General features: G+C 40.0%; 2 long non-coding RNA genes across 2 annotated transcripts; one reads left to right on the top strand and one right to left on the bottom strand.

The window, feature by feature from the left end:
* Positions 1-2,479: 2,479 nt before the first annotated feature.
* LOC116549310 lies at positions 2,480-13,271 on the top strand. The gene is made up of 3 exons (XR_004267802.1): positions 2,480-2,492; positions 12,907-12,909; positions 13,163-13,271. It is a non-coding gene; the product is annotated as an uncharacterized LOC116549310 (long non-coding RNA).
* On the bottom strand, positions 9,449-22,281 carry LOC116549307. The gene is made up of 3 exons (XR_004267800.1): positions 21,843-22,281; positions 16,347-16,351; positions 9,449-9,459 (listed from the first exon to the last, which is right to left on the bottom strand). It is a non-coding gene; the product is annotated as an uncharacterized LOC116549307 (long non-coding RNA).
* Between the last annotated feature and the right edge of the window lie 1,222 nt (positions 22,282-23,503).

Here is a 23,503-nt window from a genome sequence, read left to right as displayed (position 1 = left end):
GGTAGGTTGTATATATACAGGAATTTGCCAATTTCTTCTGGATTTTCCAATATATTGGCATATAGTTTATTATAGTAGCTACCGATGAGCCTTTGAATTTCTGCAGTATCAGTTGTAATGTCTCCTGTTACATTTTTTATTTTATTTGTTTGAATCTTCTCTCTTTTTTTATTAGTCTGGCTAAAGGTTTGACAATTTTATTTAACTTTTCAAGAACCAACTTTTTGTTTCACTGATCTTTTGTATTGTTTTATTCACTTCAAATTCATTTATTACTGCTTCTGATATTTATTATTTCTTTCCTTCTACTAATTTTGGGTTTGCTTTGCTTTTGCTTTTCTAGTTCTTTAAGATTGTGAAGATTTTTATTTGATGTTTTTCTTTTATTTCAACATAGGTACTTGTAGCTATAAAATTTTGGTTTGAGTGTTTCCTTTATTATTTGTCTCAAGAAATATTTAAATTTCCTATTTAGTATTTTTTCATTGAGCCACTGGTCAGTCAGGAGCATATTGTTTAATTTGTACCTCTTTGTATAGTTTCCAAAATTCCTTTCATTGTGGTTTTCTAGTTTTATTTCATTGTGACCAGAGAAGATGCTTGATATTATTTTAATATTTTTAATATTTTAAGAGTTGTTTTATGACCTAACATATGGTTTACCGTTGAGAATAATTCATGTGCTGAGGAAAAGAAAGTATATTCTGTAGCCGTTGGATGAAATGTTCTGAAATATCTATTACATCATTTAGTCTATAGTGCATTTTAAGTCCAATGTTTCTTTGTTGATTTTCCATCTGGAAGATTTGTTCGATCCTGAAAGTGTGGTGTTAAAGTCTCTAGCTATTATTGTATTGGAGTCTCTCTCTCTCTTTAGCTCCTGTAATATTTGCTTTATGTATCTGGGTTCTATAGTGCTGGATGCATATACATTCAAAATTGTTATAACCTCTTGCTGAAGTGACTCATTTATCATTATATAGTAACATTGTTTGTATTTTCTTACAATTTTTTTGTCTTGGAATCAATTTTGTCTCATATAATTTTAGCTACTTTTTATCTTTTCCCTGTCTTTTATTTTCAGTCTACATGTACGAAACAGATCAGTGGGTCTTGTTGCTTGTCTTTTGATTGGAGACTTTAGTTCATTTATATACAATATTATTGTTGATAAGTAAGGAGTTACTCTTTACATTTTGTCATTTTTTTCCGGATGTTTTGTGGCTTTCTATTTTTTCTTTCTTTCCTTTTTATCTTCCTTTTAGTGAAGGTAATTTTCTCTGGAGATATAATTTACTTCCTTGCTTTTTATTTTCTGTGTGTCTGTTGTATGCTTTTTGGTTTGAGGTTACCATGAGGCTTGCAAATACTATCTTATAATGCATTATTTTAAGCTGATAACAACTTAACACTGTTTCCATAAACAAACAGAAATAAAAATTAAAACTCTACACCTTAACTTTGTCCCTTCTCTTTTGAACTTTTTGTTGTTTCTATTTCTATCTCTATCTCATTGTACTCTCTATGTCTTGAAATGTTGCTGTAGTTATCATTTTTGATTGGTTCATTGTTTAGTTTTTCTACTTAAGAGTAGTTTACACACCACAGCTACAGTGTTATAATATTCTGTGTTTCTCTGTATGCTCATTATTACTAGTGAGTTATTTACCTTCAAATGATTTCTTCTTGCTCGTTAGCACCCTTGTCTATTAGATTGAAAAACTCCCTTTAGCATTTCTTACAGGACAGGTGTTCTGTTGATGAGATCTCTTGGCTTTTGTTAGGGAAGGTCTTCATTTATTCTTCAAGGTTGGAATGATATTTCCACCACTTGGTGCTCTACCTCCCCTGTGGCTGGTATCAAAGATGCTAGACAAAGTTTCCTTTATTTTTTCCTCCACTTTTCTTAGGCGGAAGTCTCAGCCTGTATATGCCACAGCTGGGGATCTGCTGTCTCACCTAAAGCCAGAAAATCTCAGAGTCTCACCCAAGGCCCTTGAGATAGTATCTGGGTATCACTGCTGTTATACAAGGCCTCTTCAGTTAGCAAGCAATGAAGCCTGCCAGGACTGGGTCCTTCCTTTCAAGAAAGCTGCTTTCCTTCTGTCTCAGGGTGTGTCTATAAATGTCTTCTGGGAGCTAGGTCCAGGACAAGGGGCCTCACAACTCTGTGCAGTGTCCTATGCTGCTGTGACTGAGTTGGTGATGGTTTGGCTCTGCGTCCCCATCCAAATCTCATTTTGAATTGTAGTTCCCATAATCCTTACATGTCATAGGAAGGATATAGTGGGAGGTAATTTAAAATCATGGGGGCAGTTACCTCCTTACTATTCTCATGATGGTGAGTGAGTTCTCACAGATGTCAGGGTTTGATAAGGGCCTTTTCCCCCTTTGACACTACTCCTTCCTGCCGTCATGTGAAAAAAGACATCTTTGCTTCCCCTTCTGCCATGATTGTAAGTTTCCTGAGGCCTCCTCAGCTCTGCAGAACTGTAAATCAATTAAACTTCTTCCTTTACAAATTACACAGTGTTGGGCAGTTTTTTATAGCAGCATGGGAATGGACTATCACAGCTGGTAGCTGAGATTTAAGACGAAGATCTCTCCAGTCTTTCTCTCCTCTCCTCCAAGGAAAGGGAGTCTCTTTTGGAGCAATGAGCTGTGCATCCTGGGGATAGATGAGGACTAATGCCATCACTCCATTAGCCACATGGACTGGATCTCAGTAGTTCATGTGCCCCACAGTCCTCTGACTCTGGGCACAGTTAAGCATTAGGATTCACCTAGGAGTTGCATTCCATGTGGTCTAGACTGCCTTTAACATTTATTTAATACCCCAGAGCACTTTAGACCACCACAAGGGTGAGGCTTTTGGGAACTCAAATTCCCACCATTGGTATTGGCAGCATATTTTCCTTCTGGCTTGGGCTGGTTTAACTGCTCCCTCTGTGGGCAGATGTCAGCTGAGTTTGGTCTAGTTTTTCTTTCTGCTATAACGTAGCAGCACTAAGTTCAATGCCTCAAAATTGCTGGCTGTGCCTCTCTGCAGCACATAGAAACACTCTCCACACCATGTTGTCACAGCCAGGGTATGGGGAGGGGGTGGTGTCAGCAATTCAAGACTGTTTACCTGCCCCTTCAGTGCCTCTTTCAGTGATAAGTTAAAACCAGGTGCTGTGAGTGCTCATCTGATTTTTGGTTCTTGTTTAGGTACTATTTTTGTGTGGATAGTTGTTAGATTGATGTCCTTGCAGGGGTGATGATTGGTGGAGCCTTCTATTCCACCATCTTGCTCTACCTTCCATTGATTTGTTTTATTAGAAAAAGATGCCCAATTTTGTAAAATTGAAAAGTCAGTTAAATTTTTACTAAATATTAAAAGTCAAGAACATCTGTACTATAAATGGAAGCTTTTCTCAAAAATTTTAACCCTTTTTATTACCTGGTAATAGTTGATGGTTTTGATCAGAATAAAAAACTGATATATATATTAAATACCTTTTTGAAAAATTTTCAGTTTCAGGGTACATGTGCAGAATGTGCAGGTTTATTACATAGGAAAACATATGCCATGGTGCTTTGCTGTACCTATCAATCTATCGCCTAGGTATTAAGCCACAGATGCATTTATCCTAATGCCCTCTCTACCCCCACATCCCCAATAGACTCCAGTGTGTGTTGTTCCCCTCCCTGTGTCCATGTGTTATCATTGCTTTCAAGGGAAGTGAGAACGCAGTGTTTGGTTTTCTGTTCCAGTGTTAGTTTTCTGAGAATGATGGTTTCCAGCTTCATCCATGTCCCTGCAAAGGACATGATCTCATTACTTTTTATGGCTGCATAGTATTCCATGGTGTGTATGTACCATATTTTCTTCATCTGGTCTATCATTGATAGGTATTTGGGTTGACTCCAAGTCTTTGCTATTGTGAATAGTACTGTAATAAGTGTACCTGCATATGTCCTTATAACAGAATAATTTATTTTTCTTCATGTATATACTCAGTAATGGAATTGCTGGGTCCAATGGTATTTCTCATTCTAGATTCTTCAGGAATCACCACAGTCTCTACCACAATCATGGAACTAATTTACATTCCCACCAACAGTGTAAAAACAATGTAAAAATGTTCCTATTTCTCTACAGCATTGCGAGCACCTGTTGTTTCTTAATTTTTAATAATTGCCACTCTCACCGACATGAAATGTTAACTCATTGTGGTTTTGATTTGCAATTCTCTAATGATCAGTGATATTAAGCTTTCTTTTTTATGTTTGTTGGCCACATAAATGTCTTCTTTTGAGAAGTGTCTGTTCATATGCTTTGCCCACTTCTTGATGGGATTGTTAATCTTTTTCCTGTAAATTTGTTGAAGTTCCTTGTAAATTCTGGATATTAGATCTTAGTCACATGGGTAGATTGCAAAAATTTTCTCCTATAATATGGGTTGCCTGTTCACTCTGATGATAATTTCTTTTGTTTGTATTTGTTTTATTGTGCAGAAACTCTTTAGTTTAATTATTTCTCAATTGTCAATTTTTTCTTTTGTTGCAATTTCTTTTGATGATTACATCATAAAACCTTTGCCCATGCCTATGTTCTGAATGGTATTACCTGGATTTTCTTCTAGAGGTTTTATGATTTGGGGGTAATACATTTAAGTCTTTAATCCATCTGGAGTTAATTTTTGTATAAGTTGTAAGAAAGTAGTCTAGTTTCAATTTTCTGCATATGGCTAGCCAATTTCCCAGCACCATTTATTAAATAGGGAATCCTTTCCCCATTGCTTGTTTTTGTCAGGTTTGTCAAAGATAAGTAGGTTGTAGATGTGTGGTCTTATTTCTGAGATCTCTATTCTGATCTATTGGTCTATGTGTCTGTTTTGGTACCAGTATCATGCTGTTTTGGTCACTGTAGCCTTGTAGTGTAGTTTGAAGACAGGTAGCATAATGCCTCCAGCTTTATTCTTTTTGCTTAGAATTGTCTTGACTATATGGGCTCATTTTAGCTTTATATGAATTTTAAAGTACCTCTTTCTCTAATTCAGTGAAGAATGTCAATGGTAGTTTGATTGGAGTAGTATTGAATCTATAAACTATTTTGGGCAGTATGGTCATTTTCTTTCTCTTTTTCTACTCATGTAAAATTTTGTTTTTTATTTTCTTTCTTTTTTAAAAAATTTATACTTTAAGTTCTGTGGTACATATGCAGATCTTGCAGGATTGTTGCATAGGTACACACATGCCATGGTGGCTTTCTGTCTGCATACCCTGTCAACCACATCAGGCATTTCTTCCAGTGTTATCCCTCCCCAACATCCCCATCCCCCACTGCCCCACCCCTAGCCTCCCACCCCCTAACATACCCCAGTGTTTGGTGTTCCCCTCCCTTTGCCCATGTGTTCTCATTGTTCAACATCCACTTACGAGTGAGAACATGTCGTGTTTGGTTTTCTGTTCTTGTGTCAGTTTGCTGAGAATCATGCTTTCCAGATTCATCCATGTCCCTACAAAGGACACAAACTCATCATTTTTTTTATGGCTGCATAGTATTCCATGGTGTATATGTGCCACATTTTGTTTGTCCAGTCTATCATTGATGGGCATTTGGGTTTGTTCTAGGTCTTTGCTCTTGTAAACGTGCCATAATGAACATACATGTGCCTGTGTCTTTAAATAGAATGATTTATAATCCTTTGGATATATACCCAGTAATGGGATTACTGGGTCAAATGGTATTTCTACTTCTAGGTCCTTGAGGAATTACCAATGTCTTCCACAATGGTTGAACTAATTTACACTCCCACCGACAGTGTAAAAGTGTTCCTATTTCTCCACATCCTCTCCAGCATCTGTTGTCTCTAGATTTTTTAATGATCCCCATTCTAAGTGGTGTGAGATGATATCTCAATGTTTTGATTTGCATTTCTCTAATGACCAGTGATGATGAGCATTTCTTCATATGTTTGCTGACCTCATATATGTCTTCTTTTGAAAAGTGTCTGTTCATATCCTTCACCCACTTTTGAATGGTTTTTTTTTTTTTTCTTGTAAATTTGTTCTAGTTCTTTGTAGATTCTGGATACTAGCCTTTTGTCAGATGGGTAGATTGCAAAAATTTTTTCCCATTCTTTTGGCTGCCAGTTCACTCTAGTGATTGTTTCTTTTGCTGTGCAGAAACTCTTAAATTTAATTAGATCCCATTTGTCTATTTCGGCTGTTGTTGCCATTGCCTTTGGTGTTTTAGTCATGAAGTCCTTGCCTATGCCTATGTCCTGAATGGTATTGCCTAGGTTTTCTTCCAGGGTTTTTAATGTGTTAGGTCTTATGTTTAAATCTTTAATCCATCTGGGGGTAATTTTAGTCTAAGATGTAAGAAAGGAGTCCAATTTCAGCTTTCTGAACATGGCTAGCCAGTTTTCCCAACATCATTTATTAAACAGGAAATCCTTTCCCTATTACTTGGTTTTGTCAGGTTTGTCAAAGATCAGATGGTTGTAGAAGTGTGGCATTGCTTCCGAGGATTTTGTTCTGTTTAATTGATCTATATCTTTGTTTTGGTACCAGTACCATGCTGTTTTGATTACTATAGCCTTGTAGTGTTGTTTGAAGTCAGGTAGCATGATGCCTCTAGCTTTGTTTTTTTTGTTTGTTTGTTTGGTTTTTTTTGCTTATGATTGTCTTGGCTGTGCAGGCTCTCATTTGGTTCCAGATGAAGTTTAAGGTGGTTTTTTCCACTTCTGTGAAGAAGATCAATGGTAGCTTGATGTGGATAGCATCAAATCTAAATTACTTTGGGCAGTATGGCCATTTTCATATTGATTCTTCCTAACCATGAGCATGGAATGTTTTTCCATCGTTTGTGTCCTTTTCTTGAGCAGTGATTTGCAGTTCTCCCTGAAGAGGTCCTTCACATCCTTTGTTAATTGTATTCCTAGGCATTTTATTCTCTTTGTAGCTACTGTGAATGGGAGTTCACTCATGATTTGGCTCTCTGTTTGTCTGTTATTGGTGCACAGGAATGCTTGTGATTTCTGCACATTAATTTTGTACCCTGACACTTTGCTGAAGTTGCTTATCATTTTAAGGAGAGTTTGGGCTGAGACAGTGGGGTCTTCCAAATATGCAATGATGTTGTTGGCAAATAGAGACAATTTGACTTTCTGTTTTCCTAATGAATACATTTTATTTCTTTTTCTTGCCTGATTGCTCTGGCTAGAACTTCCAATACTATACTGAACAGGAGTGGTGAGAGAGGGCATCCTTGTCTTATGCCAGATTTCAAAGGGAATGCTTCCATTTTTTGCCCATTCAGTATGATATTGGCTATGGGTTTGTTATAAATAGCTTTTATTATTTTGAGATACATTCCATTAATACCTAGTTTATTGATGGTTTTTAGCATAAAAGACTGCTGAATTTTGTAGAAGGCTTTCTCTGCATCTATTGAGATAATTATGTGGTTTTTGTCTTTGTTTCTGTTTATGTATGGATTATGTTTATAGATTTAAATAGGTTGAACCAGCCTTGCATCTCTAGGATGAAGCCTACTTGATCGTGATGGATAAGATTTTTTGATGTGCTGTTGCATTTGGTTTGCCAGTATTTTATTGAAGATTTTCACATCAATGTTCATTGTGGATATTGGCCTGAAGTTTTCTTTTTTACTTGTGTCTCTGCTGAGTTTTGGTATCAATGATATTCTTTTCCTAAAATGAGTTAGGAAGGATTCACTTTTTTTGTACTGTTTGGAATAGTTTCAGCAGAAATGGCAGAAGCTCCTCTTTGTACCTCTGTTAGAATTCAGTTGTGAATCTGTCTGGACCTGGACTTTTTTTTGGTTGGTAGGCTATTAATTGCTGCCTTAACCTTGTTATTGATCTAGTCAGGGATTCAACTTCTTCCTGGTTCAGTCTTGGGAGGGTATAAGTATCCAGGAATTTATCAACTTCTTTTAGATTTACTGGTGTATATGCATAGAGTTGTTTGTAGTAATCTCTGATGGTAGTTTGTATTTCTGTGGAATCAGTGGTGATATCCACTTTATAGTTTTTTATTGTATGCAATTGATTCTTCTCTTTTTTCTTTTGCATTAGTCTGGCTAGTGGTCTATTTTGTTGATCTTTTAAAAAAAACAGCTCCTGGATTTATTGATTTTTTGAAGGGTTTTTTGTGTCTCTATCTCCTTCAGTTTTTCTCTGATCTTAATTATTTCCTGTCTTCTGTTAGCTTTTGAGTTTTTTTGATCTTGCATCTGTAGTTCTTTCAATTTTGACAATAGGGTGTCAATTTTAGATCTTTCCTCATTATGTGGGCATTTAGTGCTATAATTTCCCTCTAGACACCGCTTTAAATGTGTCTCAGAGATTCTGGTACGTTGTGTCTTTGCTCCCATTGGTTTCAAAGAACATCTTTATTTCTGCCTTCATTTCATTGTTTATCCAGTCATCATTCTGGAGCCAGTTGTTCGGTTGCATGTAGTTTTGCTATTTTGAGTGAGTTTCTTAATTTTGAGTTCTAACTTGATTGCACTATGGTCTAAGAGACTGTTTGTCATGATTTCCGTTCTTTAGCAATTGCTGAGGAGTGATTTATTTCAAATTATGTGGTCAAGTTTAGAGTAAGTGCAAAGTGGTCCTGAGAAAAAAGTATATTCCCTGGATTTGGGGTGGAGAGTTCTGTAGATGTCTGTTAGGTCTGCTTGGTCCAGATCTGAGTTCAAGTCCTGGATATCCTTGTTGATTTTCTGTCTTATTGATCTAATATTGACAGTGGAGTGTTAAAGTCTCTCACTAGTATTTTGTGGGAGTGTAAGTCTCTTTATAGGTTGTTAAGAACTTGCTTTATATATCTGGGTGCTCCTGTATTGGGTGCATGTATATTTAGGATAGTTAGCTCTTCCTGTTGCACTGATTCTTTTACCACTATGTAATGCCCTTCTTTGTCTCTTTTGATCTTTGTTGATTTAACGTCTGTTTTATCAGAGACTAGTATTGCAACTCCTGCTTTATTTTGCTCTCCATTTGCTTGGTAATCTTCTTCCATCCCTTTATTTTGCGTGTATGTGTGTCTTTGTACATGAGATTTGTCTCCTGAATACAGCACACCAATGGTCTTGACATTTTATCCAGTTTGCCAGTCTGTGTCTTTTGATTGGGGCATTTAGGCAGCTTACATTTAATGTTAATATTGTTATATGTGAATTTGATCCTGCCATTTTGTTACTGGCTGGTTTTTTTTGCCTGTTAGTTGATGCAGTTTCTTCACTGCATCATTGGTCTTTACCATTTGGTACATTTTTGCAGTGGCTGGTACTGGTTTTTCCTTTCTATGTTTAGTACTTCTTTCAGGAGCTCCAGTAAGGTGGGTCTGGTGGCACCGAAATCTCTCAACAATTGCTTGTTCATAAAGGAGTTTATTTCTTCTTCATTTATGAAGCTTAGTTTAGCTGTATATGAAATTCTGGGTTGAAATTTCTTTTCTTTAAGGATGTTCAATATTGGCCCCCACTGTCTTCTGCCTTGTAGGGTTTCTGATGAGAGATCTGCTATGAATCTGATGGGCTTCTCTTTGTGGGTTACTCAACCTTTCTTTCTGGCTGCCCTTAGCATTTTTTCCTTTGTTTCAATCCTGGTGAATCTGACGATGATGTGCCCTGGGGTGTGGTGTTCTCTGTATTTCCTGGATTTTAATGTTTTCCTGCCTTGCTAGGTTGGGGAAGTTCTCCTGGATAATACCCTGAACAGTGTTTTTCAGCTTGGATTCATTCTCCCCATCATATTCAGGTATACTGATCAAGCGTAGATTAGGTCTTTTCACATAATCCTATATATCTTGGAGGCTTTATTTCTTTTCACTCTCTTTTCTCTAATCTTGCCTTCTCATTTTATTTTATGTAGTTGATGTCAATATCTGATATCCTTTCTTCTGCTTGATTAATTTGGCTACTGAAACTTGTATATTCTTTGTGAAGTTCTCATACTGTGTTTTCAGCTCCATCAAGTTGTTTATGTTCTTCTCTAAGCTGGTTGTTCTAGTTAGCATTTCCTCAAACCTTTTTTTCAAGGTTCTTAGTTTCTTTGCATTGGGTTACAACATGTTTTTTTAGCTCAGAGAAATTTTTTATTACCCACCTTCTGAAGCCTGCTTCTGTCAGTTTGTCAAACTCATTCTCCATCCTGTTTTGTTTCCTTGCTGGTGAGGAGTTGGGATTGCTTAGAGGAGGAGAGATGTTCTGGTCTTTGATAATTTCATCCTTTTTTATGCTGATTTCTTCCCATCATCATGGATTTATCTACCTTTGATCTTTGAAGCTGGTGATTTCAGATAGTATCTCTGAGTGGACATCCTTTATATTAATGTTGAATCTATTTCTTTTTGTTTTTTAGTTTTTCTTCTAACCATCAGGCCCCTCTGCTTTATGAGGCTTTTTTTTTTTCTTTGTTATACAGGGATCAGGGAGCTGCTTGAGGTGGTAGTCTATCCCTTTTCTGCCTGCAGAGGTGCCACTGGGCTGCCTTGGACTCAACCCAGCTGCTGTGTAGGCTTTTCTTTACACAGGTGAGATTAGACCTGCCTTTGCAATGGTGGATGCCCTTCCCCACTCTGAGCTTGATCATCCTGGGTTGAGCTCGACTTGATGTGCTGGCTGCAAAACTCTCAAGAAGGAGGGCTTTAGTTTACTAGTCTTTGTGGGGATGCGACCTGCCAAGCCATATCACCTGTCTCCCTGCTTTCAGCTCTTCCTATTTCTGGGGGGAAGGTCGATCTGTCCTGTTGGTGCTCTCGCTGCTAGTCAAAACTTCTGCCCAGCTTTGTGCCGACAGCTTGTGGTGCCAGGCCAGCTGGAGCTATAACTAAGATCTGTGTTGGTAACTTGCAGTGTTTTTCAGCCCAGCAGCATTCTCCTGGACTGTGGGTTGCAACAGCCATGGGAGAAGCACAGTGTCTGAACTGGAGTGCTGAGGGGGTAAAGTCCCTGATATTCCATTTAGGTGCACATCTGGCTAGCAGTCTATTTTGTTGATCTTTTCAAAAAAAGAGCTCCTGGATTCATTGATTTTTTTGAAGTGTTTTTTTGTCTCTATCTCCTTCAGTTCTGCTCAGATCTTAGTTATTTCTTGTCTTCTGATAGCTTTTGAATTTGTATATCTATCTTGCTTCTCTAGTTCTTTTAACTGTGATATTAGGGTGTTGATTTTAGATTTTTCCCACTTTCTCCTGTGGGCATTTAGTGCTATAAGTTTCTCTGTAAACACTGCTGTAGCAGAGTCCCAGAAATTCTGGTACATTCTGTCTTTGTCCTCATTGATTTCAAAGAACTTATTTATTTCTGCCTTAATTTCATTGTTGGCCCAGTAGTCACTCAGGAGCAGGTTGCTCAGTTTCCATGTAGTTGTGCAGTTTTGAGTGAGTTTCTTAATTCTGAATTCTAATTTGATTGCACTGTGGTCTGAGAGACTGTTATGATTTCTGTTCCGTTGCATTTGCTGGGGAATGTTTTCCTTCCAATTGTGCAGTCAATTTTAGAATAAATGCATGTGTTACTCAGAAGAATGTGTGTTCTGTTGATTTGTGGTAGAGAGTTCTGTAGATGTCTATTAAATCTGCCTGGTTCAGAGCTGAGCTCAAGTCCTGAATATTCTTATTAATTTTCTGTCTCATTGATCTGCCTAATATTGACAGTGGGGTATTAAGTTCTCCCAGTATTATTGCATGGAAGTCTAAGTCTTTTTGTAGGTTTCTAAGAACTTACTTTATGAACATGGGTGCTCCTGTATTGGGTGCATTTATGTTTATAGTAGTTTGCTCTTTTTGTTGCATTACCATTATGTAATGCCTTTCTTTTTCTTTCTGATCTTTGTTGGTTTAAAGTCTGTTTTATCAGAGAGTAGAATTGCAATCTCTGTTGCTCTTTTTTTTTTTTCCATTTGCCTGATAAATCTTTTTCCATTTCTTTATTTTGAGCCTGTGTATGTCTTTGAACATGAGATGGATCTCCCAAATACAACACACCAATAAGTCTTGACTCTTTATTCAATATGCCAGTCTGTGCATTTTAATTGGGGCATTTAGCCCATTTACATTTATGGTTAATATTGTTATGTGTGAATTTAATCCTGTCATTATGGTGCTAGCTGGTTATTTTGCCCATTAGTTAATGCAATTTCTTCATAGTGTTGATGGTGTTTACACGTTGGTACATTTTTGCAGTGGCTGGTAATGTCCCCCCCCCCCCTCAATATTTATTGCTTCCTTTAGGAGCTCTTGTAAGGCAGGCCTGGTGGTGACAAAATCCCTCAGCATTTGCTTATCTGTAAAGGGTTTTATTTCTCCTTCACTTACGAAGCTTAGTTTCACTGGTTAGGAAATTCTGGTTTGAAAATTTTTACTTTCTTAAGACTTGAATATTGGCCCCCACTCTCTTCTGGCTTATAGGGTTTCTGCAGAGAGATCCACTGCTAGTCTGATCAGCTTCCCTTTGTGGGTAACCTGACTTTTTCCTCGATGCCCTTAACATTTTTTCCTTAATTTCAACCTTTGTGAATCTGAAGATTATGTGTCTTGGGGTTGCTATTCTTGAGGAGTATCTTTGTGATGTTCTGTGTATTTTCTGAATTTTAATGCTGGCCTTGCTAGGTTGGAGAAGTTCTCCTGGATAGTATCCTGAAGTGTGTGTTCACTGCTGGAGTTTGCTGGGGGTCCACTCCAGAGCCTGTTTGCCTGGATATTACCAGCAGAGGGTGCAGAACAAAAAAAATTGCTACCTGCTCCTTCCTCTGAAAGCTTTGTCCCAGAAGGCACCCACCAGATGCCAGCTGGAGCTCTCCTATATGAAGTGTCTGTCAACCCCTGCTGGGAGGTATCTCCTTGTCTGGAGGTACAGGGGTCAGGGACTCACTTGAGGAGGCAGTCTGTCCCTTAGCAGAGCTTGAGCACTGTGCTGGGAGATCCACTCCTCTCTTCAGAGCTGGCAGGCAGGAACATTTCAGTCTGCTGAAGCTGTGCCCACAGCCGCTCCTTCCCCCAGGTGCTATGTCCCAGGGAGATGGAAGTTTTATTTATAAACCCCTCACTGGTACTGCTGCCTTTCTTTCAGAGATGCCTTCTCAGAGCGGAAAAATCTAAAGAGGCAGTCTCTCTATAGCAGCTTTGTGGTGCTGAGGTGGGCTCCATCCAGTCCAAACTTCCCAGTGGTTTTGTTTATACTGTAAGGGGAAAACTGCCTACTCAAGCCTCAGTAATGGCAGATGCCCTTCCCCCCATTAAGCCCGAGTGTCTCCCATCGACTTCAGACTTCCGCACTGGCAGCTAGAGTTTCAAGCCAGTGTATCTTTGCTTGCTGGGCTCCATGGGGGTGGGATCCACTGAGCAAGACCACTGGGCTCCCTGGCTTTGGTGCCCTTCCAGGGGAGTGAACGGATCTGTCCCACTGGCATTCCAGGTGCCACTGGGGTATTAAAAAAAAACAAACTCCTGCATCGAGCTCAGTGTCTGCCTAAATGGCTGCCCAGTTTTGTGCTTGAAACCCAGGGCCCTTGTGATGTAGGCACCTGAGGAAATCTCCTGGTCTGTGGGTTTTAAAGATCATAGGAAAAGCAGAGTATCTGGGCTGGATAGTACCATCCCTCATGACATTACCCTCATGGCTTCCCTTGGCTTGGGGGAGGGAGTTCCCCAGCCCCTTGTACTTCCTTGGTGAGGCAATGCCCCACTCTGCTTCTGCTCACCCTCCATGGTCTATGCTCATTGTCTAACCAGTCCCAATGAGATGAGCCAGGTATCTTAGTTGGAAATGCAGAAATCACCAATGCCTTCTGCATTGGTCTGTCTGGGAGCTGTAGAAAGGAGCTGTTCCTATTCAGCCATCTTGCCCAGGAACCAATTTCAGTTCTTTTGCATTTGCTGAGGAGTGTTTTACTTCCAATTATGTGATCTATTTTAGAGTAAATGCCATGTGGCACTGAGAAAAATGTATGTTCTGTTGTTTTGGGGTTGAGAGTTCTGTAGATACCTATTAGATCCACTTGATCCAGAGCTGAGTTCAAGTCCAGAATATCCTTGTTAATTTTCTGCCTGGATGATCTGTCTAATATTGTCAGTGGGGTGTGAAAGACTCCCACTATTATTGATTCAGAGTGTAAGTCTCTTGGTAGGTCTCTAAAACCTTGTTTTATGAATCTAGGTGCTTCAGTATTGGGTGCATATATATTTAAGAGAGTTTGCTCTTTTTGTTGAATTGTCTCCTTTCCCATTATATAATGCCATTCTTTTTTTGATCTTTGTTGGTTTAAAGTCTGTTTTGTTAGAAATTGGGATTAGAACCCCTGCTCTCTTCTGCTTTCCATTTTCTTGGTAAATTTTCTTTCATCCCTTTATTTTGAGCCTATGTGTCTATGTTGTGCTTGAGATGGGCCTTTTGAATACAGCACAACAATGGGTCTTGACTTTTTATCCAATTTGCCAGTGTATGTTTTTTAATTGTGACATTTAATCCATTTACATTTAAGGTTAATATTGTTGTGTGTGAATTTGGTCCTGTCATCATGATTCTAGCTGGTTATTTTGCACACTAGTTAATGCAATCTCTTTATAGTGTCATAGATCTTTATACTTCAGTGTGTTTTTGCAGTGGCTTGTACCACTTTTTCCTTTCCATATTTAGTGCTTTCCTCAGGACCTCTTGCAAGGGAGGCCTGGTGGTGATAAATTTCCTCAGCCTTTGCTGGTCTGAAAAGGATGTTATTTCTCTTTCACTTACGAAGCTTAGTTTGGCTGGAAATAAAATTATGTGGTGAAAATTCTTTTCTTCAGGAATTTTTAATATTGGCCATTACTCTCTTCTGGCTTGTAGGGGTTCTGCTGAGAGGTCCTGTGTTAGTCTGATGAGCTTGCTTTTGTAGGCGACCTGACCTTTCTCTCTTTATGCCCTTAATATTTTTTCCTTCATTTTGACCTTGATGATTATAGGTTTTGGGGTTGATCTTCTTGTGGAAAGTCTTACTGGGATTCTCTGTATTTCCTGAATTTGAATCTTAACCTGTCTTGCTAGGTTGGGGAAGTTCTCCTGGATGTTATCCTAAAGTGTGATTTCCAACTTGGTTCCATTCTTACTCTTCCTTTTAGGTGCTCCAATCAGTCGTAGGTTCAGTCTTTTGCATAGTCACATGGTTCTCAGAGGTTTTGTTCATTTCTTTTTACTCTTTTTTCTCTATTCCTGTCTGCCTTTCTTATTTCAGCAAGATAGCCTTCAAGCTCTAATATTCTCTCATCTTCTTGATTGATTGTGGCTGCATTACGAAAGTCTTGTGCTGTGTTTTTCAGCTCCATCAGTTCATTTATGTTTGTCTCTAAACTGGTTATTCTAGTTAGCAGCTCCTGCAATCTTTTATCATTGTTCTTAGCTTAGTGAGGTTTGTTATTACCCACATTCTGAAGCCTACTTCTGTCAATTCATTTATCACATCCTCTGTCTAGTTTTACATTCTTGCTGGAGAGGTGTTGTGATCATTTGGAGGAGAAGAGGCACTCTGGCCTTTTGAGTTTTCCGCATTTTTTCACTGATTCCTTCTCATGTTCATGAGTTGATCTAATTTCGGTCTTTGAGGTTGCTGACCTTGGATTAGGTTTTTGTGGGGATTTTTTGTTGATGCTGTTGTTTTCGGAGTTTGGTTTTCTTTCAATAGTCAGGTCTCTCTTCTGCAGGACTGCTGCAGTTTTCTGGGGGTTCAATTCAGGCCCTATTCACCTGGGTTCCTCCCTCATCTGGAGAGGTCACTTAGGGAGACTGGAGAAAAGCAAAGCTGGACACATGTTTTTCCTCTGGGATCTCTAACTCAAGGAGAACTGACTTGATGCCAGTAAAACGTTCCTATATAAGGTGTCTAGTGACCCCTATTTGGGGTCTCACTATGTTGGGGAGCACAGGATCCAGGACCTGTTTAATGAAGCACTTTGACTGTTCTTTGGTGCAGGGGATGTTCTTCACTGGAAGGAAACCCACTTGTCTGGGCTGCCTGGATTCCTCAGAGCTATCAGAGGTAAAGACTAAGTCTTCTGGTCCATGAAGACCATGGCCACCTCTCCCCCTGGGGCTCAGGCCCATGGAGATCAGAGTTTTGTCTTTAAGCCCCTGGCTGGAGTTGCTGGAGTTCCTGCAGAGAGGCCCTGCTCAGTGAGGAGAGATGGCTCAGGGTCTGGCCTAAAAGGCAGCCTGGCCTTGATCTGCTACAGCCAGTGTGCTGCACTTTGGGGAATACCTCTTAAGACTGATCAAGCCATTCAGTATCCCCAGCACCAGCAGGAAAAAAAATAAATAACTGATTTAGAGCTACAGTAATGGCTGCAACCCAACCTCCCCCCACACCCTGCCCCACACTGCTGTGTTCATCGTCTTAGGCAGCTTGCAAAGCTATAACTTGCAGTGAATGCCGAAAATAAAGTACTCAGACAATTCCAGGTGAACGGAGTAAGGGAGTAGCTCCTCTGAGAGAGTCTGCACCAGCATCCGTCCACAAAGTATTTATTGAAAGGGCTACAAACGTCAACTAGATGGTCATATGAGGTGAGTTGCTAAAGCACCTGTGACCTTGTGCACACTCAAACTGCATTCTCAGGAGGCTGTTTTCAGCATTCCTTATCACACCACACACTCCACTCTCTGTCCTGCTTTCAGGGTCAAGGAGTTTCATTCCCATGCACAAATAACATACACACATTGCCTCAGTATTTTTCCATGCCCCAACCTCAGATGCCTTGTACATAAACTTAAATGTGTTGCTGTGCACCCCCCACATCTGCTTATTTAATTCTTAGAGCATGCTGGTCATCTAATGCAAGATAAGCTTCTAGTGTTCTTCCCTGGTTGTAGATGTGTCAGGTGGCAGCACAGAGCCATCTGTAGATGCCTAGCAAACAGATACTAAAAAGAATGTAAGTATAGTGGTCAATCACCCAAATGCATACATTTAATTCAGACAACCAAGTGTTTGGGTTTAACCATTGAAGGGCTTCTTGTAATTGCTGAAGGATACTTGTTTGCAATTGCTGTGACCATTCTTCAAGTTATTTCTTTAATTCACGCACAAAAGTGGAAATTTGAGAGGACAAATGGTCGTGATAAGCCCCTTGCAGATATGCTTTTCTAAATAACTGCAAGATGCAATCTCCTTCCCAGTTCCAGGTTAAATTTCCAGGCAGCCACAATTCTGCTCACTGTATTAAGATCATGACATAGATTATATTTAACTATATAATATTTTGATGAGACAAGGATGAAGCATACCAGCTACTGGAAGAGACTTTAATACTACAAAAGGATTGATTCTGCTCTATGATAGGAACACCTTGCCCAACAGGAGTATATAAGGGTGCATAGTACAAATCAAGATTGTATCAGTAACATTATTCTGTAAAGAACGGGTATGGTTGCCACCACTAGTAATATAAGCATCATGTGAAAAAACCCTTTCAAAAAAGGGAAGTCCTACTCTCCAAATTTGGGTATAAGCAGGGCTTAAATCTTGTTTCCCTTTTAGTTATAGTATTGATCCTGAAAACTCGTTCTCTGACCAGGTGATAGAACTGTTGGAGGGACTCCCAAATCCAATAGTCTGATTTGCAGACATAAGATAACCATGGGGGCCCCAATCAAGTAAGGTCCAGTTATCAAACAGAGGCCCATGGCATGATAGAGTTTGCCTGCATGGAGACCACTGGACAGCCTCAAACGTATATTGCCAGTCCCTACTCAGATGGCATATAGGAAGATCAGGCACTTGGGTAGCTTCATTAGAGACCTCAGGAAGATTAGTGGTAACAGCAGAAATAAAAGTCAAGTTTGCAAGCTTAGCATCCCTTTTGGGCTGATAGTAAATATACTTCTGAGGAATGAAAGTAACATGCTTATGTGCATTGTGGAAAAACAAAGGGGGATTACTAGACAATAAAGTCAAGGAGTTATTAAGTTTAATTCATCTCAAATTTTCAGTTAAGGGGTAAGACAGGGGCATCCATTGACCTATGCAAGAAGTATCATTAGATGACAAAGGCAGGTCAGCATCCCACCATGTAATAACATTACAAATGGGGATTTAGAACATGACTCCAATAAACATGTTCTTGAGCCGATCCCACTTGGCAAAGGACAAGAATTACCAGCCACCCTAACATCCATGTCTATCTTGCTTTCTCAGAAGTTTGCCCAGTTACAGCCAGATATATAAGAAACCAGCTATCTGCAGTTGCAGGGGCTTTGATGGTGGCAAGCCAGACGGTTGCTTGTTGATTCAATTTCTTTAGCTGTCCTCAAGTAATGTCAGGTGTCTTCCAAGTCATCACCATTATTGCTGGTCGATTCTCCAAGGACAGGTCCTGTTCTCAAGAGAAGAATCCCATAGTACCCCTTTTTTGTTTTTTAAGATATATTTTAAGCATTTGATGAGCTTGTTTAATAAGGGACTAACCGGGTTGAGTTATAGGGAATGGCAGTCTTGTGTTGTATGTGGCAAAGTTGTAATGCATATGCAAATTGAGCACTAAGATAGCAAGGGTCATTATCAGTTTTTATAGTTTGTGGAAGGCCTAAAGTCATAATAGATTTAAACAAATGAGTAACTGCATCTTTACTTTTTTTTCTGGTCTGGGAGTTAGCAGGTATCAAGCCCATATAAGTGGATACTGAGTAACATCAATCTGCCAGATAGCATTAGGCACAAAGCCTTGTGGGTTGCCACCAAGTCATAACAAAAAAGGAGAGAATGCCATTGGCAATTAAGACAACTTTTAATAATCTTGTGAGCTTGAGCAAGTGTTAAATGAAACTATTTTTTAAGACTGTGGGCTTTCTAATGAAAAGAACCGTGATTAGCTTGAGCTCTCAAACATGGGTGATATAAAGAACAGAAGAGCTCTTGTGCTACAAGAAACAAAGTGAATAGGAGTTCATTAGTAATGAACTCCCTTCACATGTGCAAGATCTAAATGAGTAATACTATGCACTACATAAGCAGAATCACCAACTAGATTTATGTCTTGGTGAGAAAAAGTTTGTAAGGCCTATATTAGTGCTCCCAACTCCATTTATTTCATAGTTTTAAAATGCTCTTGGATTTTGTGTTGTCAATTTTGCATGGCATCTTCCCATACTATATAGTTGTGTTGTTTTTTCTGAACCATCTGTAAAGACAGTAGTGGCGTGAAACAAAAGCTCAGAGACAACAATAGATGCAAATTTAACAGGCACAGTTTGTAAAAAAATTCAGGAGCTTAGAGGCTGGTAGATGGAAGCTGATATTACCAATAAAGTCAGCCATTGCTACTTACCAATCAAGATCACAAACTAAGAGTATGAAATTATTCCTTGCTCAAAGGTAGGAAAAGAGTAGCTGGGTTGATAATTGGATGCAACGTTGGTGCCCTTTTACAGGAAGAGAAGCTATTAAATCTGTGTCTTTTGTATATGTTTAGAGTGGTTATGAGACAGGTACACAGTATATAAAATAAAGAAGTGGCAAAAGATAAAGCTTACCTGTTAAAGGAAAGGAAGGGATGGATATTTTTAGTAATTTTTACTATATTCCGGCCCTTGAAAGTTATTAGAATGTGACTGCAAGTTGCCAGGATAATAAACCTGCATTGAGTTAGCTTAAGAGTGAAAAAAAAAAAAAAAAGAAAAAGTCCAAAAAACTTTTTAAAAAGTCTCTGGGTGTTGGTCACTTTCCTGAAATAGCCTTTAGCTGGAATGTCAGAAGCGAGGTGGGGAAAGTAGGGCTGTGGCTGGTTTCTTTTCACCTGCTGCAGGCTCTTTAGGCAGCCTCTTTTAATAGCCTGCCACCTGTTGCTGCCCTTACCCTAAGAGGAAGGAAGGAAGGAAGGAGGACTACAAGTAGCAGCAAGAGGCCAGAGAGTGACCAGGTGGTAAAGTGCGTGTGTAAGCGCAGAGGCAGGAGGTGAGAGGGTAACAGGCTGGGAGAAGACCACTCCTTTTATATTCCCAGCCACCTATGCCTGGAGCCATCCCTGGAAGGTAAGGTACTGAAAATATACTGGCTTTTTAATTGTTTTTGCTACCCCCAAGCAGAGAGGCTCAGGGGAGGAGCAGACATGCAGCACAGGGTCTGTTTTGAAGTTTCCAGCCACAGTGCTTTTAAACAGTGTATAAAAAAGTGAAACAAACATTCCTTACTGCTGCGTCTATCTTCTGAAGATGATGGCAGCTGTCAGAGCTCCTCCACCTCGCCACTTGCAAAGCTTATAGATTTATAGCATTTAACATATGGCTATGGGAGTGCACCCCTTATTAGTGGGCTTCTCCTCCAGACCTCTGTACTCTAGGCTGCTCCACACTCCTCTGCCCACCCTAGGCTAATAAGGTTGGGGTGCACATGAATTATTTCCTAGCCCTTTCCCCAGGGGCCCAGGGAAGGCAAGGAATTGCTTGTCAGCTGACATTGGGCACAGTTACTAAGGCACGTGACCATGGTGAGGAGGATTCTCGGGACTGGGCTGGAGCTGCCTGCAGCCACCTGGGGACTCGGTCTGTGCCTCTTGGTCTCCCCTTCATCATCAAAAACCCAGAAAAGGGAAACCTGCCCAGACTGCTAGTGACAAAATGGGCACTCCATGGCATCTCAGCAACTCTCCTTCCCCAGGCCTCTGTGGGCAGCAAGAAAGCCAGCGCTACGTCCGATAAAACCCAGGAGGCAGTATGCAATTTTCCTTTGTAATCCAGGGAAACAGAAAAAAGACAAGGCAGAAAGGCTGATGCTAGAAGTACGAAGTGAGAACTTGCATATTAGGAAGACAATTATAATCAGCCACTTTCTTTCCCTCCTGGAGGCATTTTCCAGCAGGGAAATTTGTCAAGGAGATGTGGCCACCCAATCATAAAGATGTTTGCTGACAGGGGGTCTTATCCAGGAACCATCCCTTGGGCAGCCTCCAGTATCCTCAAGGGAGATGGCAGGTACTGCTGGCTGAATGCGGCCAAGGAATGAAGCTTCCTTTAAGAGTGGAGGAAAAGAGGGCAATAGCTTTTCTACAGGGGGAAGAAAAGCCTCTCATCTGTTCTTATCCTCACTAGAAAAATATCTTTCTTATTCCTCATAGAAGGAATGAAGAGGGGAGAGAAGTCTCTCCCTGTTGTGATTTCTGTTTTTCCTTCTCCTTTAAATCTCCTGAATTCCCTTCAGGTGGAGAAGATGGGCGGTCTGACTCACCACAATCTGGCAGATAAAGAGGAGACAATGCAGAGCATACCAGTGCCCAGGTGGTTAAAATAGTAATATCAGTAATATGACTTTTCTCGTATCCTCTTTTCAGGCAGTGACCTACCTGCTCCCATACCTCTAAGGTTCCTTGATCAGGAAATCAAGGGCATTCTTGCCAAATTAAGAGCATAAGCTTGCGTAGAGCTCCAGGCTCTACAGTGCACTGGATAGGCTTAAGTAGCTATTGCGCTGTTTTAAAAAACACTTTCTGCTTTTTGGTCACTTCTTGACCCATGATAACCTAATCCCTGATATTCTACTTATATGTCTCATTCTCCTGATGGGAGTCAGGACTGTCCTTTACAGGGGTTGATGAGCTCTCCCCCTTCATGCGTAACTTCAAGGCGATCATGTCAGGGGCACCACTTGCAAAGCTTATAATTGCAGTGAATGCCAAGAATAAAGTATGCAAACAATTCCACCTGAGTGGGGTTAATGGGTAGCTCCTCTGAGAGAGTCTGTCCCAGCATCCGTCAGCCAAGTATTTATTGAAAGGGCTTGTATTAACTACAAACATCAAGTAGATGCCATTTGAGGTGGGTTGCTGAAGCACCTGTAACTTGTACACACTGAAACTGCATTCTCAGGAAGCTCTTTTCAGCATTCCTTATCACACCACACACTCCACTCCCTGTCCTGTTTTCAGGGTCAAGGAGTTTCATTCCCATGCACAAATAACATACACACAGTGCCTCAGTATTTTTCTATGCCCCAACCTCAGATGCCATGTACATAAGCTTAAATGTGTTGCCATGCGTCCCCCACACAGCTAAGAACAACAGTGATGGCTGTTGTCTCTCTCCCAGGGAGCTCAGTTTCTTTAGGTGCCAGGCAGCTGGGGTGATGATGGCCACTCTCCCTTGAAGAGCTCACTTGTCTTAGGCACTTACTAAGCTGCCACCCTTTCCCCCATGAGCGCTTAGTGTCTTTGGCAACTAGGAGCCACAGTAATGGCTGCCGTTCTTCCCACAAAGAACTCAGATGGCTCATAAAGCAGGCAGTCCCAGCGCGCCATCATGCCCAGCTAAGTTTTGTATTTTTAGTAGAGACGGGGTTTCACCACGTTGACTGGGATGATCTTGATCTCTTGACCTTGTGATCTGCCCGCCTTGTTCTCCCAAAGTGCTGGGATTACAGGCGTGAGCCACAGTGCCTGGCCACCACACTGCTTTTCTTTGCTTTCCATGGGTTATGCCAATCACCTAGTCAGTCTTGATGATAGAACCTGTATACCTTGGTTGCCATTACAGGATTTGAACACTGTTTTGGCTCTTTTCAGTGGAAGCCTCTGACTGCTGCTGCTTCTAGTTGGCCATCTTGGCCCCACCACTCCTATTAAATTTCATTAGGAAAAATGAAGGGTAATCTAGTGAATCCAAAAGAACATGTATAGGTTCCAGGACAGTGTGCAAAAGCCCAGCAGTCACAAAAGGTGAGACTGCAGACGGTAGAGTGTGTGCTTTTGTAACCACAAGTGTGGGCAGCCAAGAACACAGATGGAGTTTGGTCAATTGTATTACAGCATAAGGAATCACTAGGACTGAGCTGTGCAGACTTTCCTCCTAGTTGCCTCATTATAGGCCCCCTTCATATGTTAAGGATACTAGGGTGAAAAAAAAAGACGTATTCAAACAAAGTAAATATTAAAAGCAAATCTATTTGTCCCATAGGAGTTTCATTTTGGAGAAGGTGGTTTGGGGAGAAGGTTAGAAAAAGTTGTGTAACTTATAAATGTGATTTAAAAAAATGAAATTTAGGTTGCATTTTAAATAAGACTGTTCTTAGTTCACTTGCTTGGACATTTCTTATATACCTTTATGTAAATTCCTTTGTATCTCCCACTGTCTTAGTTGTGTCTTTGTTAAAGGAATCTAGCCTAACACGAGCACAATGTTTCTGGAATCCTGGTGCTCCTTGGAGATTGCCCATTAGTTTGAGTTTTCCCTTCTGTGTTACAGTGAAGGTGCTTGGGCTTTATCAATGTGTGGAACTCAAGCCATCATTGAAAATTTTTAATCTTGTTCAATGGAAGTATTATTTCAAAAGCCACTCTTTTGGATATAAGGCAATATGTATTGAAAGATTTTCTCTTCTCCTCCAGATGTGGTAAAAGCACAGTGACAATACTATCCTCTTTATGCAATGTTTGTCTCAGTTGAGTTTATATTCACAAGTGATTAACATCCTTCTCCATCCACCCATCTTTATTCAGATAACCCTGATTATCTGCATGGCTG

Source organism: Sapajus apella, unplaced genomic scaffold (assembly GCF_009761245.1).
Source record: "Sapajus apella isolate SASKATOON/1434 unplaced genomic scaffold, GSC_monkey_1.0 scaffold1, whole genome shotgun sequence".
NCBI classification, from domain to species: Eukaryota; Metazoa; Chordata; class Mammalia; order Primates; family Cebidae; genus Sapajus; species Sapajus apella.
The sequence above is the reverse complement of the archived record's forward strand: the minus strand, read 5'-3'. Positions and strand labels throughout refer to the sequence as shown.